The 20,740-nt window shown below is 37.7% G+C and overlaps 1 protein-coding gene across 4 annotated transcripts in view; it reads right to left on the reverse strand.

Moving 5' to 3' along the window:
- Window positions 1-20,740, reverse strand: part of LOC144292608 (uncharacterized) — a 125,688-nt gene that overhangs the window by 92,344 nt on the left and 12,604 nt on the right. The gene's annotated exons all lie outside the window — the stretch shown is intronic.

Consider the following 20,740-nt stretch of genomic DNA (forward strand, 5'->3'; position numbering starts at 1 on the left):
TACAATCCATAATTTTAAGACACCAGTGGCATGATGAAGTTATTAAAGTCCTTCTGACAAGGTAAAGACCATCATAACTCACTGCCACCTTCATCAAAGCTGGTGAATTATGGAGTATATGAAGGGTAATTACCCTTCAAGTAAAGTATGTGGGCAGTTCCTTATTATAAATTTTTATCTTTAATACATAAATTGTCACACTTTGTTAACAAACAATATGAAGCAAGCTGAATTATGTGATTAAGTTATAAAAGAAAATTATTTCATATCTGTTCATTTCTCATTCAAGACATTAAATATATGATTTTTGTTACTAGGGTCCAGTGATTGGCACTAAAGTCAGTCAGAGCTGTGGAAATACAAAGTAACTGAAATAGGATAAGACTTTCCTCAAATATTTTTACAGCAAGGAAGGACAAAAAATTTTCAAAGATGTGATACAATTTTAGTTCTTAAATCAACAAAGAACCCATTTTGCCAAACTGGTCATCAATGATAGTAATAACCTTGAAATATCTGTAACACATCCATCATTTAATAAATCCTAACTATGCACTCACTATCTGCGCCAAATCAGGACTTAAGAGAACTCCAATTCCTTAGATGGGAGGCTATAAATAAATATTGGAAATAACCAATATTTCCTGAGAATATCCAACATTAGTTTTAATTGCAAAGCTCTATATGTTTCCATTTATTCACCAAAGAAGCCATACTCTACTGGCCCCCCAAGAGCACCAGGAGTTTGGATTTCCTTGATTAGAGTTGCACAATAGTTCTCTTCTAGAAGTAAAGGTGAGTGGGATCTGGTCCAGTCTGACTTTAGGCGCTTAGACCATAATGTGGCATTTCTCCCGTAGTTTTTACTGAGCCTAGGAAGTCTGTCCAACCATGGGCAATTCCAAAAGCACAAGAACTCCAAGTATCACAGGTTAGTGAGAGCTATATTTAGGATCTACTTGGGCATATGGCCAAGTCACAAGAGCTCTGTGGGTCTGGTAGGGCCTGGACAAACAAATACCCAGCACTATATCTATTCTTCTCCTGCCAGCTCCCTACCTCAAATGGATTGAAAAATGTAAATCATAAAACTATTTTTGAGAAGGATAAGTAAAACGTTGAAGATGAAGCATTTCTCTCTGGCCTTCCCATCAGCAGAATGATTTCAAAACTAAGGGCAGATTTTAAGGGAAATTCAGATTATAATTCAAGAGTGGTGATGAGCAGCCTTAATTTACAAATCTCAGATGTAAGAGTAAGATGATTTTCTGTTTCCAGAGGTGCTGCCTTCTTCTCACTGTGCTGTAAGGGTCAAATGTTGCAGCAGGGAATTATCATTATTATGCCTAATTATAATCACACTTTGGTAGCTTTCTCTCACATAACTTTCGATGTAGAAATTATTACAATATATTCTTGACCTTTATACCATGCACTGAAAGACTAGTAATTTACTTATTCCTGTTCAGAGTGAATTATTGATTTGCTACTGACTACTCAGAATGAAGATTAATGAAATACATTTAAAATTGTAAAGAATGTGGAGCCTAGGTCCTCCTGACCCTCAACTTGTAGGTAACAAACTTAAATGTGTCTAACCTGAAACGCAAGTTCTAGTGTCCATATATATAGAAATTACACTACGTTATCGGGATACTTCTACATTGTCCCCATGAATGATTCAGAATTTAATTGCTAGCAATTTGCTCATTTGTAACCATTTCCTTCAATGTTCCGAAGTTCATAAAATTGACAGAAATAAGACTCAGAAACTGTCCATAGCAACAATCTAGAAAGTACAAAGTAAGACTAAATAGAGAGTGAGGAAATTCGTTTTCAAGATTAGTAAGAGCTTACATTTGATGATTGCTAGCTAAATGCTTGCCACTTTCCAAAATATTTTTACAAGTATGAATTCATTAAATGCTTATTACAAAAACCCTACAAAAAGGGTACTATCAGGGATCCCTGGTGGCGCAGCGGTTTAGCGCCTGCCTTTGGCCCAGGGTGCGATCCTGGAGACCCGGGATTGAATCCCACATCGGGCTCCCAGTGCATGGAGCCTGCTTCTCCCTCTGCCTGTGTCTCTGCCTCTCTCTCTCTCTCTCTCTCTCCCTCTCTCTCTCTCTGTGACTATCATAAATAAAAATTAAAAAAAAAAAGGGGGTACTATCAACCAGCTAAGCCATTCTGCAGATGAGGAAACTGAAGCTCAGGGAGTTTAAGTATCCAAGGTCATACCTCCTGTCAGTGGGTGGAACGCAGTCTGGCTCCAGAACCTCTGGGCTTCCTCATGACACCAACCACCTCCTTGCATTAAGAGCTGCAAAAAGAATTCTGTTTTTCCTATCTTAGTTCTTTCTCTGAAAATGAACGTTTCATGTATGCCTGACCCATCAATTTGGAATAATGTAAACTTATAAAAAGTAACTTTTGCTTTATTATAATTTTGCTAATATAGTCTACAGATTCCATTTTTTAAGATGAATTATTTATTTATAGAAAAGTGTGTATGAGCAGGGCAAGGCCAGAGGGAGAGAGAGAGAATCTTAAGCAGACACCCCCCTGAGAGTGGAGCCCAACACAGGACTGGATCCCACCATCCTGAGATCATAACCTGAGCAGAAATCAAGAGCCAGACTCAACTCACTGAGCCATCCAGGTGCCCTGTAATGTATTAATGATTAAAAATAACTTCATGTAAATAATCCAAATATAAGAGTTTATAGATGTGTTTAAAATTCATCATCTTTGGTTCAATCTGAAATGAAATGGACATGTTTAAAAATAATTTAGTACATATGTAACTTTCTAAATGAATGAGTTTAAAAATGTAACTACCATGGTAAAAACTCCCAACATCACCCTAATTTCCATTGGTGTTCAAAGTTCTGGAGCCAAATTTTCGACTAGGTAAGACATCTCTTGAATGGTTAAGGTTGCCTCATATTCAATAATTTTATCTTTTCCCTCAAGCTTATACTTTCTAAACACATTTCTATTTGCCTCATATTCAATAGTTTTATCTTTTCTCTCAAGCTTACGCTTTCTAAACACATTTCTACCTTATTTAATTACATACCATCTCATCAACTCAAAAAGAAACTTTATATTTTTTCACTCCACTCTTCCCTTCAATCACCTCAGTACAATAATTCATCACAAAATTCCACTAATTCTGCCTCTGACATGTGTCCTGCATCTGTCACCTGCCTTCATCCCTATATTCATTGCTCCAGTTCTTAGTCCCATTTTCTTACCCCCTGAACCTGTACCTCAGAGGCTAAAGGACCCATCCCCCTTTCCGATTCAACAGGACTCAAAAAGCATCCAAGAATCTGCATTTCCTACAAGTTCCCAGGTGGTGCTAATGCTGCGGGGCCAGAGACCACATTTTAGTGTTTCAACCTTACTGTGCAAAACCACATGGGGAGGTTTTATAAAACGCCCTGCCACACCCTAAACCAAATAAATGCAGGGCTTGATTGCTTTGTTTTTTTTTTTTGTTTTTTTTTGTTTTTTTTTTTTCAATCCTGTAGGTGATTCCTGATTTGCAAAGTACTGTGACTGGTATTCTTGAAATTTGCTTATAGGATAGATATTAAGTGTTCTTACCACGAGCGCGTGCACACACACACACACAAAGTATATGGCCTGATGGAAACTTTAGTTGGCTTGACTGTGTGATCATTTCTCAATGTACCCATAGAGTAAAACTTCAGGTTGTACATTTTAAACATACACAGTTTTCATTTGTCAATTATACCTCATAACACTGGAAAAAGAAAAATGTAGCCAAATGTCCTCTATTTTTATTTGCTAAATCTGGCAACCCAACCCATATTCTCATCTCAAACTGGGCTCTGCATATTGTGGGACCCCTCTTGATCATGACAACAAATTTAAACATTAACTTCATAAGGCAAATGAAGAAGCTGAGTAATATACACCACCAGCTGAGACCTTACTGAATGAAAATCTTTCTTATTTTTTATTTGAGCATCTTCCTTTCCTGCCCTCGAATCCCCCAAAGAAACAGACTCTGATGTGCAACTTTCCTGCCACGTTTTTATCTGCACGAAGGTATAAAAGGGCTGCTGCCAACTAGGAAATAAAAACCTGGAAATGAAAGCCCTTTGGGGATTTAGACACACCGACAATATGAAGAGTGTAACAAAGAATGAAAATTTTGGAAATATTTTTCACAAATATCTTAAAGAAAAAAAAAGGTAAGTGGAAAAAAAGGAGCCAATGTGTTGTCCATACCAGTATTACCACTAATAAATAAAATCGAGGAGAAAGAGAGAGAGCATTGGGAATATAAGACTTAATTGATTGTGCCTTTTTCCTACCTGGCACTTACAAACCTAATATTGACTTTGGAAATAGTTCTAAACCCTGTGATGCTATTTTGATTTTTAAATATTATGTTTGAAAGGTTTGCATTCACTTCTCAATAAACATAGATGTTTTTCCTTCAGGTGTCTTACCGAAGTGAAGGGCAGATTTTTCTTTTTTTTTTTTTTTATAGCTGTCAATCACATATATTATTTGCGTCTACTTCAAACTCATTTTGCAATAAAGGTTTTCAAAATCCTCTCTCCTTCCTCTGGGGGAATAACAAGGGGCGAAACCAACAAGGAAGATGACTTTATATAATCCTTTCATTTCAGATCCTCATTCCTTCCTGCTCTGAACTTCAGGCCAGAGTTCTGCTTTACTGTGCTCCAGATATGGACACGATGAAAGAAGCCCTTAGAGTCTATAAGGAGGAAGTTCACCTTTGGTGTACATGTTGGAGAAGCATGAAGAATGATTTAATCTTGGAAGAAAACATAATGTGTCCTGAACGTGCTCAGGTTTGAAATTCTCCAAACGTTTAGCTCCTAAGAATATCGATTTCACAAGCCGGATGGGACACTTCTCTCTACTTCCTTGGGTCAGGGCTTAAGGCTTGAAGCCAGTGGTAGCTGGAGAGGGGAGCAGACAAGAGCATGGTCGTGGGGGCAGCAGGTGCCTGGCTTCAGATCCCCACATGGCCACTTACGAACCCTAAGACCCTGCACAGGTTTCTTGGGCTCTTGGCACCTCACCTACACCAGGGGGATGCTACTGGCAGTGTCTAGTTCATAGGGCTGCTGTAAGCATCAAAAGGTACAGTTCTTGGAAGAAGGCCTTGTCCAAAAACAAAAAAACAAAAAAACAAAACATGGAAGTGTTGTTATTAATATTGATATTAAAAATACTGATGGTTATGGGGATCCCTGGGTGGCTCAGCAGTTTAGCACCTGCCTTTGGCCCAGGGCGCGATCCTGGAGTCCCGGGATCGAGTCCCACATCGGGCTCCCTGCATGGAGCCTGCTTCTCCCTCCTCCTGTGTCTCTGCCTCTCTCTCTCTCTATGTCTATCATGAATAAATAAATAAATAAATATTTTAATAAAATAAAATAATAAAATAAAATAAAATAAAACAAAACAAAACAAAACAAAACAAAACAAAATAAAATAAAATAAAATAAAATAAAATAAAAATACTGATGGTTAATCTAGGAAAACCAGCCCCTGTATGTAACAGCTAACCTTCTCACTTATTTTTCCTGGCATTCATGATGGATATCGAGGCTGTAAAGAAAAGTATTATTTTTGTCTTTTTTTCCCCATCAAGAGACAGACCTTGCAAAAAAGCCAGAACTATTTTACAAACAGAGCCTGGTTGAGAGACATGGCAATGTACAAAGAACGGCGGGGAGACACCCAAGAGATTTATTAAAGTCCTGGTTCAACCTCAACTGTAACTGCACTTTAGCTTTTAGTCCTTTTTTCATGTGCAAGATGAGTAGGTACCCAGAGAATATCTAATATTTCTTGCAGAACGAAAATTCTAGTTTTGTAACCTTTCACATCAATGTCAAACTTGTCAGAAAGGAATTCTACGAACTTCTACTTATCAAAGGGCTTTCTTAAGGTAGTTTTTCTTGAAATTCTCCTTCTCTCATACTATGAAATCTATCATCCTCTACTGTACATACTTCCCACCCCTCTAAAGACAGGCAATAAAATCATCCCTCTGTTAAGTGACCAGAAAAATAAGAATGAGAAATTGGCAAAAGCCTCCATTTCTATCTGAGTCTGACAGAAAAACTAATGATACCTTTTAGTGTGGTATGCAATGTTTTTTATCCACAGTAACGAATATTGTATTAATAGATTTTTTTTAAAGATTTTATTGATTTATTCACGAGAGACACACAGGGAGAGGCAGAAACACAGGCAGAGGAAAAAGCAGGCTCCCTACAGGGATGTGGGACTTGATATGGGACTAGATCCCAGGACCCCGGGGTCATGACCTGAGCTGAAGGCAGACACTCAACCACTGAGCCACCCAGACATACCAATATATTATTTTAATGACAGATATTTGGAACAGGTAAAAACCTCAGGGTAGGGCTTCACAACCTGGGGTAATCTTACCCCCCAACAGATACTGGTAATGTCAGAAGTCATTTTTGGTGATCACAACTAGGGGAAGGCACTGGTGTCAAGTAGGTAGGAGCCAGGGATGCTGCTAAATATCCTCCAATACAGCCCCACACAACAAGGAATTACCTGACCCAAAATGTTAAAAGTACAGAGGTTAAGAATCCCTGTCCTTGAGCATGGGGACAATACAGTCCCCTAGAGGGCAATGCAGATATCTGGTCATCAGGGCTGGGGTGAGAAGTGGGCTACCAGCATTACTAGCAGGCCAGGTCCAGAAATACATCATGCAATGCAATGCGTAAGACATTACCTCTTAATGAAGGACTGCACCATATCCTACTCAACCTTCAAATGTCCCATGAACCACAATGGTGACAAACTTGTTTATGATTGTCTAAGCCTAGAACCTCATTCCGGTTTCTATACAGACACACAACATTTTTTGTATGGGTTAAAAACTTCTGTGTTTAGAACTGAAACTACATAAATCAAGAGAAGACATTATTTTGTTTGATCTGGAACTCTGCCAAGAGTTGCTCATCATTCCGGAAAAATAACATCACCAACGATGCCATTCATAGTATCTGAGTGCCCAAGACAACAAAAACATCAATCTTTGTGTACAGCCACCACATACCCTGTTATTTTACAGACAGGCACAGGCTTCTGGATACTTCCTATGTCTTCCTGCACAACTGAAACTAAACATTTACATATTAAAATGTATAGTATTTCAATACAAATTATTTAATTCGCATTGTTTTTTTATAGGACAGGGATTTTATCTATATATTTTTTAATTACACATGCAGGCAGGTTATGATATATATGAATTTCATTTCATGGTACTAAAGAGGGTACTACAAAATGTTATTTAAAAAAAAAAAGAGGCCCTGGGTATTATAGGGTTGAGCATCTTGGCTTTACAGATTACCTCATTTGACTCCTTCATTTTATGGAAGTCAAGCTGGAGGCCCAGAAAGGAGCAAGGTTCTTCTCGTGACAAGTCCACAACACATAAATCTGATCTTGGATCCATGCTATCAAAAGATCTCTGGGTAGAAGGGACTGCCTGATTCAAATTCCCACAAACGATTCCCTCCACGCATACACTATAAACCTGCCCTGTACCGCATCCGCTCACAAAATATTACTACGGGAACCAGGACAAGGACAAACTATGAAAACTGTCAGTGCCAACCCATCAGAAAGCAAAGCTTCATTCATTCGGGTCAGTTGCCTGTGTGATCTTTCATATGAAAACAAAGTGGATGAAAATGAGAATGACTCATTTCAGAGGTTTCTCATTTGGCAAGATTAAATCACCACAGGACTAGAATTTCCTCTGGAACAAAAATGCCACAGACCAGGCTTTGGAAGGAAACGATCACAGTAATCTACTTGAGCAGTCCCCAAACTCATTTTACCCATTCATATGGAGCCCGGTTTTCATCTCCCTCTAAATGCCAGAGAGACCAAATGCCTGTTTTGATTATTGTAACTCCTTAATATAATTTTTGGTCATACTACAATCTCCTTCCTGAAACCTTAATTTTCCCTCTTTTTTACTTGTGAGGCAAACATTAATTGAGTGCTTCTTGTTTAAAACACTGCACAGAATGCTCTGGGGCATTATGAAGTAGAAGACAAGCTGTGTGCCACAGAAAACATTATCATCTAACATAAACATGAACACAAGTATAGGGCAAAATCAAGGAGCCTGCTGAGGAGTGATAGGCAAGAATTAAAGGGGAAGACAAATCAAATCTTTTTTTTTTTTTAAGATTTTATTTATTTATTCATGAGAGAGAAAGAGAGAGAGAGGGAGAAGCAGGCTCCATGCAGGGAGCCTGATGGGGGACTCTATCCCAGGACTCCAGGATCATGCCCTGGGCTGAAGGCAGGGGCTAAACCACTGAGCCACCCAGGAATCCCCAACAAATCAAATCTTAAAAAACAAACAAACCAAAAAAACCTGTGGCAGCTGAGAAGCTAAAAGGCAATCCTCTTAAGTCTCCTTTTTAATTTTCTGTGATGTGGGCTTTCTTCCTTGAACTTTTCCCATCTGGTGGTGGTGGTGGGGGGTGTCCAAGAGGTGCTTCCGAACACTTCATTCCATCTTCTCCTTAAGTGTAACTAAGCTTTTACGTACTGAAATGTTATTTTTTATTATAAGCTGCTTGATTTGTATTGCTGTTTTATATTTACTACCAGGAGAGAAACGGTAATACACACATATACATGTATATAAAGCAGATATCCAGTCTGCTCATCCCAAGATGGCACGATGCCCTTCAAGTGGCTGAGTCACAATTAACACAGTTCCTCCTGCAGACGAGAGGACTGCAGGTCTCCCAAGGGCAGACAGAAATGTGGCAGATGACCTTTCACTGATAGGCCCACAGAAGAAATAAACAGAACTGTTCCACATTCATCTCTAATCTGGCAAAACAACTTTTCTCACCCACTTATTTTCATCTTTAAAAATGGAGAAAGATAACTTCAATGACCTCTCTCTTGTAGGGGAAATGAAAGAGGAGCTAAGCTTCTTGGCCATTTCTGAAAGAAAACAGAAGGCCTCTACATGCTAAACAGGGCCTGGGCATGAAAAACAGCATCCCCAGTTCCTCACATATTCAAATATAAATCACTGACCTCTCAGCTGAAGGGCTGCTTTCTTACTGCACATTATACCTACAGAATCCTCTGCAAAGAAAAAGCCTCATTTGGCTAAGTTTTAAACTCTCCAGCAGAACAGATTTCTCACCGTTACTCAGACAACTAGGTCACTATTTTCAGAAACCCTCACTTAAATACTTGACTTTACTCCAACTAAAGTTTTATCCATTCAACGAAAATTTATAGAACACTTGCAACGTTCCAGGCACTGTTCTAAAAATCCCAGCCCAGTGAAGCTTCAATTCTGGTGGGCTCAGACAATGAGGGGGAACTATTTAAGTAAGATATTTGATATGTGAGACAATAAGAAGTTCTATGGGGAAAAAAAAAAAAAAGGAGCAGGGCAAAGGATCAGGAATTATAGGGAAAGGTCTGCAAATTTAGATCACATAGTTAAGGTAGGTTTCAATGAGAAAGTAAATTGAACAGTCTTCAATTCACAGAAAATCCCCTGTCTCTCTAGATCTTAAGTCAATTCATGTGTTGCCTCACTTTTTCCATTTTTTGTATTACTATTTTTATTACTACAAGGTGATTTTGAAAAAGGCCCATTTCAACTAAGATAAAGTTCCAGAAACTTTGTCAAGAACGCTGCCCTACAATTAAAACATTCCTTCCCTCTCTCCCACAAAAACTTTTCTGCACACCCACAAAAACAAAAAAATATGAGGAAGCAAACAGGAAGCCATGCCCATTCACAAAGCAAAAGAAAACAAACCTAAATATGTAGGAATAACTCTAATAAAAAATGTGTGGGAGGGGTGGTTGGGTGGCTCAGTTGGATAAGCATCTGCCTCGGCCTCAGGTCATGATCCCAGACTCTTGGGATGGAGCCCTGGGTGGGGCTCCTTGCTCAGTGGGAAGCCTGCTTCTCCCTTGGCCTGCCTCTACCCCTGCTTGTGCTCTCTCTCTGTCAAATAAATAAATAAGATATTTTTTAAATGTATGGGATAGACAAAGAAAAACAACAAAAGTTTTCTGAGAGCAGTAAGTACAATTATGCAACAATGGGAAATAAATGTTGTTACCCAGTATGACAAGACTAAATACCATAAAAATGTTTTCTTCTAAAATTAATTGGTGGACTTAATGCAATTCTACTAAAAATTTCAAGGTAGAGCAGAATTGAGTGGAACAATGCTAATGCCACTGAACAGTGGTTCTTAAACGTGGACATATATCAGAATCCATCAGAGTTTTCTCAGGGCACATGCGTGCATCTCACCTTACACTTACTAAAATAGCTTACAAAGGCTGCATACGTGTAGCCAAAGCTTCCCAGATAATTCTGAGGCATGACACTGGTTAAGAATCATCGGCTGGGAATAATAAATCATAGGAAAGCTAACTGAAAGCAAAAGAAAGACTAGAAAGTATGACTTATCAGTCCTTATAACCTATCTTCAAGCTAAAAAAATAAGATCAATGTGGTACTTGAAGAATAGATACATCTTCTCAAGGATAAACTTATCAACTTCCCAGGAAGTAATGTTCTGTATACATACATGATAAAACAAAAATCACAAATCAATGGAGAAGAAATAGACTGTTTTCTAAATTATTTTAAGAAAACTGGGGAAGGGGCCAACTTACAATTATACCTCACACACACACACACACACACACACACACACACACACACACAAATTCACGCAACCAGGCGGATTAAAAAACTGAAGGGAATTTTGTGGTTTTAGGTCCTACCTTCAAATACTTAATCTATTTCAAGTTAATTTTTGTGTGGGATGTAAGTTAGCGGTCTAGTTTCATTCTTTTGCCGGGAGTTGTCCGGCTTCCCAACACCATTTATGAAAGAATATCCTTTCTCCATTGCATGTTCTTAGCTCCTTTGTCATAAATTGTTCATACATGTGTGAGTTTATTTCTGGGATTTCAATTCTGTTCCAGTAATTCATGTGTCTGTTTTTATGCCAATACCATGCTGCTTGGACTACTCTAACTCTGTAGCATAGTTGGAAATCAGAGAGCAGGGTACCTCCAGTTCTGTTCTTCTTTCTCAAGACTGCTTTGGCTATTTGGGATCATTTGTGGATCAGTACAAATTTTAGAATTATTTGTTCTAGTTCTGTGAAAAATGCCTTTGGAATTTTGATAAGGGTTGCATTTAATCTGTAGATTGCTTTGGGTAGTATAGATATTTCAGTAATATTGATTCTTCCAACCTATGAGCACAAAATATCTTTCCCTTTATTTGTGTCTTCTTCAATGTCTTTCATCAGCATCTTATAGTTTTCAGTGTACTGGTCTTTTAACTCCCTGGTTAAATTTATTCCTAGGTATTTTACTCTTTTTGATGTAATTATAAATGCATCAATTTTAAATGTTAATTTCTCTTTCTGATAATTTGTTATTATTGTTTAGAAATACCAGATTACTATATGTTGACTTTTGTATCCTACTTTACTGAATTCATTTATTAGTTCTAACAGCTTTATGGTGGAGTCTCTAGCTTTTCTACATATAGAAAATGTGGTGGTAAGCTCCTCAACGTCAGTCTTAGTGATATTCTTGTAGATCTGACTCTAAAGGCAAAAGAAACAAAAGCAAAAATAAACAAATGGGCTTACATCAAACTATCAAGTTTCTGCACACCAAAAGAAACCATCATCAAAATGAAAAGGTAACCAACTGAAAGGGATATTTTTGCCAGTCATGTATTCAAAAAGAGATTAGTATTCAAAGTATATGACGAATTCACACAACAACAAAAAACCAAACAACCTAATTAAAAAATGCACAGAGGATCTGAATAGACATTTTTTCAAAGAGGACAAAGACGGCCAACAGACACATGAAAAGATACTCAACATCACTAATTATTATGGAAATCCAAACCAAAACCACAATGGACATCACCTCACGCCAGTTAGAATGGCTCTTATAAAAAAGACAAGAAATAACAAGTGTTGGCAAGGATGTGGAGAAAAGGGAGCCCCTGTGCGTGGCTGATGGGAGTATAAATAGGTGTAGCCACTGTGGAAAACAGTATGGTGATCCCTCAAAAACTTAATACTAGAACTACCATATGATCCAGCAATTCCACTTCCAGATATTTACCCAAAGAACACAAAAATGCTAATTCAAAAAGATATATGTACTCCTATGTTCACTGCAGCATTATTTACAATAGCCAAGAAATGGAAACAACCTAAAAGTCCACAGGTGGACAAATCGATGAAGAACATGTAGTATATACACACAAAGGAATAGCATTCAGTCATAAAAAAGAGTGAAATCTTGCCGTTTGCAAACACATGAATGGACCTTGCAGGTATCGTGCAAAGTGAAATAAATCAGACAAAGACAAATATCATGTGATTTCACTAATATGTAGAATCTTTAAAAATGAAGCAAATGAACAAAGAAAACATAAATAAAGTCATAGACACAGAGAACGAATGTGTACCAGAGAGGAAGGAGATGGTAAGAGGCGGGTGAAGCGGATTAAGGGGGTCACCTATATGGAAAGGATGGTAACTAGACTTGTAGTGGTGATCACTTTGTAGTACCCACTGATGCCGAATTATAATGTTGTACATCTGGACAAAAAAATTTAAATTATCTTAACCATACCAAACCCAACCCAAAACTCTCAAGGTGGGGGATGGAGAGACAGCAAAATGAATTATTGAAAAAGAGAAAAAGAAGAAGAAAATTTAGTTGATTTTTACCAAATCACTAGAGAGGAAGAAAAAGGGGCAAGAGACATGGATCCACAAGTTAGATGAGAACACAAAGAATGATAAACAGGTAAGAGGTTACAGAGCAGTAAGTACAGAATGATTCTATTTTATATTTACCAACACACATATTTGTAAAGCTATCTACTCATATGTTAACAATAGTTGACTCTGGCTAATTTTTTTTCCCTTTTAGTTTGTGTTCAGTTTCCTGATGTTATACAATGAATTTGTATGTTTTAATTTTTTAAAACTGGTATCTAATTTTCAAAGCTATGTAGTTAATGTGTTCTTTGATTCCTTTCACATAATGGGAAATTGGGCACATGAGAGGATAGGTTTAAAACTCTTTATATGTGTTTTTAAGTGTTTTGTTCATCTTAAAAAGTGTTTTATCCTAATTATGGCTTTGCTTTTTCTTATTAATTTCGGTTTGCTGAAAATTCCTGCTCAAGCAGATCACATCTTTTTTTCAAAAGTTGGAATAATTAAATGTCCAATCACAGCAATATGTTGCAACAATTAAAAGTACTTGATAAAAGTGGTTGTTAGATTAAACCAAATTTTGATAACAGGATAATCAGATTTGGTACTCTGCTGGGTTACCCAGAGAAGACCTGGTAAGCAACGGTTGTATCAGTGAGCCAGAAAAGGGTTGTCGATCAGCTAGCTGCAGGTCCAACCACAAGACATCAGCAGAAACAGCCTGAATGACCAACAGTATTCTTGCAAGCATCTTTTTCCTACAAAATGTATGTATGCTTTTTAAGTTAAATATGAAAGCTACAAGGCATAAAGCACATCCATAATCCCATCAGATCAAGAGACTAGATTTTAAAACATTTCACCCAGAATTAGCAAGATACAAAAAAAAAAAAAAAAAGGAGGGGGGGACAAGAATGTTTTTAAGAAGTTCCAAAGATGGGACATTATCCTAGGTTAAACAAAGCCAGTCACAAAAAGACTAATGCTGTGTGATTCCATTTATATGAGTTATCTAACGTGTCAAGTTCATAGAAACATAAAGTAGAATGGTGGTTACCAGAGCAAGGGGAGGAGGAAGTGGAGAGTTGTTGTCTAATGGGTACAGAGCTTCTGATTTGTAGGATGAAAAAAAGTTCTGGAGATCCATTACTCAACAAATGAATATACTTAGCTCTACTGAAAAATGGTTAAGATGATAAACTTCATGCTGTGTTTTTTTTATCACAATTAAAAGATAGATAAAAATCCTTAAAGTAATATAAAATGAATGCTTCATATTGTGACAAAGTACTAATACTGAAGGCCAGAGATTAGTGTCATATTGACAGCCTTGTTGAAAAACAAAATTATTTTAAAGATTTTTTTTTTTTTTTTTTATTTATGATAGGCACACAGTGAGAGAGAGAGAGGCAGAGACACAGGCAGAGGGAGAAGCAGGCTCCATGCACCGGGAGCCCTATGTGGGATTCGATCCCGGGTCTCCAGGATCGCGCCCTGGGCCAAAGGCAGGCGCCAAACCGCTGCGCCACCCAGGGATCCCTAAAGATTTTATTTTTAAGTAATCTCTACACCCAACATGGGGCTCAGAGGCACAACCCTGAGATCAAGAGTTACAGGCTCTACAAACTGAGCCAACCAAGTGCCCCTAAAAAATGTTTTTCTGACCCAATTCCATGCAACCAAATTACTAAGAGTCTGATAAAAGTGGCACTTGAAAGCAGTGGGGAGGAAAGAACTATTCAATTAACATGGAACTGATTTGTAAAAATCTATATAAAAAATACATTTAGAAGTTTATATCATGTCATATATAAAATATAATTCCAAAATTAAATAGTTCAGATGTGAAATGACAAAACAACCAGATTGAAAATATAGGAAAATATCATCTGACCTTAGTATGAGAACATTTTTATAAAAATGAAAACAATGGAGAAGATAAATATATTGAATTTAACCTCAATAACTGAGATAATTGAAATAGTTTCTTCAATAACTGAAATACATAAAACTGAAGATCATTTTGTTTTTTAAAAAACCCACCGCTACAAAACCAGAAGGCAAACAGATGAACAAACTAAATCACTAAACATCTGGCAATAGGTTGATAACCTTAATACATAAAGTACTGCATCAAAATATAAGTAATAATTAATAAATATGACTGTGGAAGTCCTTTTTTTTTTTTTGACTGTGGAAGTCCTAAAAGAACAAGTAAAATATTAAAATGGCCAATGAGCACATGAAGAAACTGTGTGACCTCATCAGTAATTAAAGAAATAACAAGAGCTAAAAGCTATGGACTACATGTTACATGTTCTACATCCAGTTTCTTAGTTCATCTCCTGCAGGTGAGGTACAAAGAAAAAAAATTCCCTTATTTTTCATATGAGGAAACTAAGTCAACAAAAAGGTCATTCATGTCCCAAGGGCAAGTGGTCCCACTGGACTGCCCCTCTGTTAATCACCACATTCCACTAAAGGAAAAATGGGATACGTTTGACTCCATTGAATGTCATCTGGGGCAGGCTGGGACAAACTAGGTTCTCAAGTCAAATGCGCTGCTGCCCATTTTGGCATGGTCTGCAAAGCCAAAGAATGAATGGGTTTTGTATTTTTCAGTTGTTGGGGGGTGGGAGGGATTATATAACGTGACAATTTTGTGATGTGAACATTATATGAGGTTGAATTTCAACGTCCACAAAACAACAGGAGAGTTAAGCAGCTGCAACCGGGACCGCAAGTGGCCTGCAGGGCCTAAAACAGTCCCCTCATCTGGCCCTTTGCAGAAAGAGTCTATTGTCTCCCAACATGGGATGCGGTAAACCGGGCTCTCTTCTACGCTGTCACTGTAAATTTAGGCAATCAAGTACAAAGCAAAGGAAAATATATGTATCTTCATACTAGTTGACTCAGTAATTTTAGGGTATCATGAAAAATGTAAAATTTACCTTCAGTTTTATGTAAAAAACACTGTTGCGGCAATGTCAACCCAGGAAGGCTGACTCCAGGCCCCAATCTCAGGGCCAGGACTAGGGTCAAGGCTACACTTAAATACTGACTCCGAAGGGAAGAAAACAGCTTTTCAGGTCTGTCGAGTAACACCCAAGAAAGCTGGGCCTCCTGAAGTCCCATTAATCCAAACTGTCAAACACCACCTTGAAATTACTACCAAATCATAAAACATTCATTTAAAAAGACATTGTTTCTTGAGCTGGAACACATGAAACTGCAGATATTCAAGGGTTTATGATACATTAATAGTATTAAATCAAAAGGTAGACAGGGATTAAACATAAAATCCATCTTGAGTATGGATAAACCCCAAATCCCCAGTTTACTTTCAGCGGAATAACACATCTGTCACATAAATTAATGTCATCATTTGGATTTTATTGGCTTTGGAGTTTGTTGGCATTTAATTTGTAAATCTGCTTTATTTTTTTCTAGCTGTATAAATGCTATAAGCTAAGACATTTATTCCATGCTGGGATATATTTACATAACATTATGACAAACATAATTAAGTCAAACTGGAAGAGAGGATGTTTTCCTTTGAAAAAGGCCTCTTTATATGTCGCAAGTTTGAGAATGCTGTACCTTGTAGGTTCCATACCCAACCTAGCACATAATTTTGAGAAAAAAACAATCGCAATCCCCTTCTGCTCGGTCTCACAAGCTTGGTACTGAAGGGCAACAGCAGAGCAAACCAAGGGATGAAAAGGAGTGCAAAGGAAAGCCCATTTTCACATGACTCCACGTTCAAAACAGAACACTTGACCTTTGTGAACTTGGATTTCCTCCTCTGTAAAATGGGGATAATAGTTTGCACTGCAAGACTACAGAAAGAAAGTGTGAGAGGTATTCGAGGTAAGGTATAGAAAATAATAATAATACTAATAATAGCTAATATTTCCTAAGCAGTTAACCATGTGCCAGGCATTCTGTATGCATTTTACATGCACATAACATTTTATATGCATCACCTCAAAGAATGATTATAACCCCACACTGTATGGAACATGTACCAGCATATCTCTGTTTTAAGAAGATAAAACCGAGGCACGGAGAGGTTCGGTGATTTGCTCAAGGTCACGTAGCTAGTAAAAAGCTGAGCCAAGACCTGACCATAATGTTTCATGCCACGAAGCTGGTTTTCTTCTCCTTTACACAAAACTACCTCGATAAATGGGAGCAATTATTATGATCCTTATGTCCACGGAAACATTTCTTCTTTGAAACCCAGCCACAGACCCTCGAGTGAGCTCGGCCTCTGAAGGGGCCTCCAGCCACTCCCCTAGTAACCCTTTCCAGAATGCTCTTTTCCCTCTGGCCTAAGTCTTTCTACAGAATCTGGGACATACGATGCAACTTTATTTTTGAAAAGCTTCAAAATTCTAGCCAACAGCACTGTAAACAACAATTTCCTCTTCTTAGGATTCTCCAGGGTCCCTCCCCCAGTCTTTCCTCCCTTTGTATTCCTGTGGTAGAAAACTGTAGACTAAGCCACTAGGCCTAAGTACACAGTGCTTGTGGGAAGGACATCACCACCAAGGCTTTTGTACTGAAAAAAAAAAAAACAAAAAACAGAAAGGCTTGGTTAACATCACAAAGTTGGTGAGCTTAAACCCTAGAAAGGGTCATACTTTAAAAAATACAACTACTTTCTTGACATTTTCTGTTTCCCCAGCTTAGAATGTAGCACTAATGACAAAAATCTTCAATTACATTCCCAACTGGCAAATGGGTTTTATTTTCACTGTTATAAGGCATCCTAGGAGCGCCTGGCTGGTTCAGCCGGGATACCAGACAACTCTTGATCTCGGAGTCAGTGGGTTTGAGCCCCACACTGGGGGTAGAGATTACTTAAGAAAATAAAAGAAAAGCATCCAACATGATTACAACAGAATTCTAATTTTTACAAATGGGAGAAAAAAAAGGTTATTAGAAGATTTAGCTCCCAACTAGCCTCAGATCTTAAGCCCCACACCCCAGCCTCGAATCAAGTATACATTACACTGAAATATAAAGGTTTTAAATTGCTATGGGGCCTAACTTCTTCGAAGAGAATCTAAAATGGGTATCAAGAGTTTATAACAGCCAAGAGCTTAACCAAAACCCTGTGGCTTTTTTTTTCCCTTCATAGCCCTTAATCTTCAAATGGTTCCACTGTAAAAAAAAAAAAAAAAAAAAAAAAAATGCTTTTATTATACGGACATGTTAAAATATTAGGTCTAAGCACAAATATAAACTCCTTTGAGAATGAAAGCCTTGAAAATAACCCAAAAAGAAAAAAATAAAAATAACAGAGACACCACTAAAGCCATTTTTCAGTCTGTAGAGTGTTTGGGAAAATGATCATTGCTGAAATGTAGCCAGGCATGAATGAGAGCGGGCAATGTGGGCAGGAGGGGTAGTGGTTGTAAGAGGCAATGAGCAGTAGGACAGGGTTCGAGGTGTGCCGGACTCCAGGCTACCTGAGCGCAGGAGTATCTCGTTTGCTCCACGGTGACACAGGTCCCCAAGCCGAGAATCCCTGGATTCAAATACTGGCCCCACCACTTAACTCATAGCTGTGTGACCTTGGGCAAATCACTTTGACCACTGTGTACTTACTTCATTTTCCTTATTTATGACTGGAGATAATACCTACACTATCTCATTAGGTTGCTGTGAGAATTAAATGTGTTAAAAATATGTGGCAGGTTTAGAACAATGTGTGGCACATAATATCACAAGGGCTTGTGAATTACTGTTATTATTATTTCATTTCAGAGATGAGGAAACTGAGGCATAGAGAAGTCATTTGTCTGAACTCATCGCTTTGGAAATGTCAGAACTGGGGTCTGAACTTAAGGCCTTGTGACTCTCAAGTCCATCCTCTTAACCATCTCAAAAAAAAGCGCAAAAAACTGCAGTTTTCAAGTGTAGAGAATTCATTAAATAATACAACTGGTATCGGTGAAGTTGCGGATGCCCTGGGATGACGGCCCTAGAACATACCGACTAAATACCCCTTGGGTCAAATATCTCTACGGGATGCTGAGATTACATGAAACACAAGATGGTCCCAGGTATGGCTTAAAGCTCATGTCTTACAGAGAAAGAATATACATATAAATATTTTTAAACTGGAATGACACTGGAAAATTGCAAAACCATAAGTAGTAAAAGAAAAAAAAATTAATAAAATAAAATGACCAGAAAAAGGTCTTTCCTAACTCCAGGAACAAATACACTTCCTTAAAATGTCCTGCCCTCAGGGATTATAAGGGACAAAAGGGAAATTGAGTGGAGAAAATTCGAGACAGAGACAAACCATGAGAGACCCTTAACTCTGGGAAACGAACAAAGGGTTGCAGAAGACAGGAGGCAAGGGGATGGGGTGACTGGGTGACAGGCACTGGGGAGGACACTCGATGGGGTGAGGACTGGGTGTTATACTATATGTTGGAAAATTGAATTTAAATTTAAAAATTTAAAAAGAAAATAAAAGAAAATGTCCTGCTCTGCCTGCCCCACTCCTCAATCCATGAAATTTTCTATTCAACATGTTCTCTATTTCCATTTTTGTTTGATGTTATCATTTCAGTCATTGTTTTGACCTGCTGGTATCCATGTTTAGGAAGGAAAATATAAGACAAAAACTTGACTTATGAACAAAGAAAAATCAAAATTTCCAAATGATGAAGATTAAGGTAGCAATAAATTTAAACTCTTGCAATTATCTTATCCTTCTCCTATGATTTTGCAATCTTTCCTAGCTTCAGAAAGAAGGTATTCTATTAGATTTTTGAAGATTAAGATCAAACTTTTTTTTTTTTTCCTCCTGGTAACATCTACTTGATTGGGTACCAGGAGGATATTTATTTCTGCAGTTAACAGTGAAATCTGAAATTCATTGTTTCCCTTTAAATTTTTTTTTTTTTTTTTTTTTTTACAAAAGACTATAACCAGAAATAACTGATGGCTGTTTTTTTCTTTGGTGAAAATCTCAATGCAGCAATAATAGTGAACCAAAGTAATTAAAGTGCAACAATTAAAACCGTTCTCTACGACATAATTATTTGGAATGTAAGAGTTGCACTAAGAAAGCTCCTCTGGTTGACTGAAAAACAGCCACTTTGGTAGGTAAAGGTCAAGTATTCAATTTCTATTCACTAAACGTGAATGGCTTCCTACAATAGTCTTCGTGGATGTGACCTCCATGCTAGACTGTTAGGAAATAGAAGATGGTTAGACTTTTAAACTGGTTAGCCAGGGACACAGGAAAATACCACCACATCAGCTTCAGGGACCTTCCCTCAGTGTCCCTAAAACAAACACGAGAAGAGGCCACTGGAAGATTAACGCATAAAATGGAACATGTTAATGCCAAATCTGATAAAACTCTGCAAGAGTAGCCCTTAGGTATACTCCAATATCAACAGGTAGAAACGTATTAAACTCTTCTCTATGCTATCAAAATAAATAAATGAACAAAAGCAAACAAAAAGGACACTGGTGAGAAAACAAATAACATGAGACTTTTTCAGGCTAAGAGATAAGTGAGTTTTTAATCAACCGAGGCTGAGGCATCTCGTAAGATAAAAAGCACAGACTTCTCTGGGCATTTAGCAGAGAGTGGTTAGTCGGTGTCAGGGGACCACAGGTGGTCGTCCAGAAAGTCAAAGGAAGCGTACTGGGCCAAAAAAAAAAAAAAAAAAAAAAAAAAAAAACCCACCAATTGAAGTGATAAAACTCTTCACACATAAAAAAAGTCTACATAAAGATTATATGAATAAGTATAAGGATTACATATTTTTCTCATTAACATCAGTACAATATCTGAATGTACTGTTGAAAGAAAAAGAACGTACTATTAAAAAGAAAAGTGACAGGCACCTGGGTGGCTC

The sequence above is a fragment of the Canis aureus genome, chromosome 2 (genome assembly GCF_053574225.1).
Source record: "Canis aureus isolate CA01 chromosome 2, VMU_Caureus_v.1.0, whole genome shotgun sequence".
Lineage (NCBI taxonomy): Eukaryota > Metazoa > Chordata > Mammalia > Carnivora > Canidae > Canis > Canis aureus.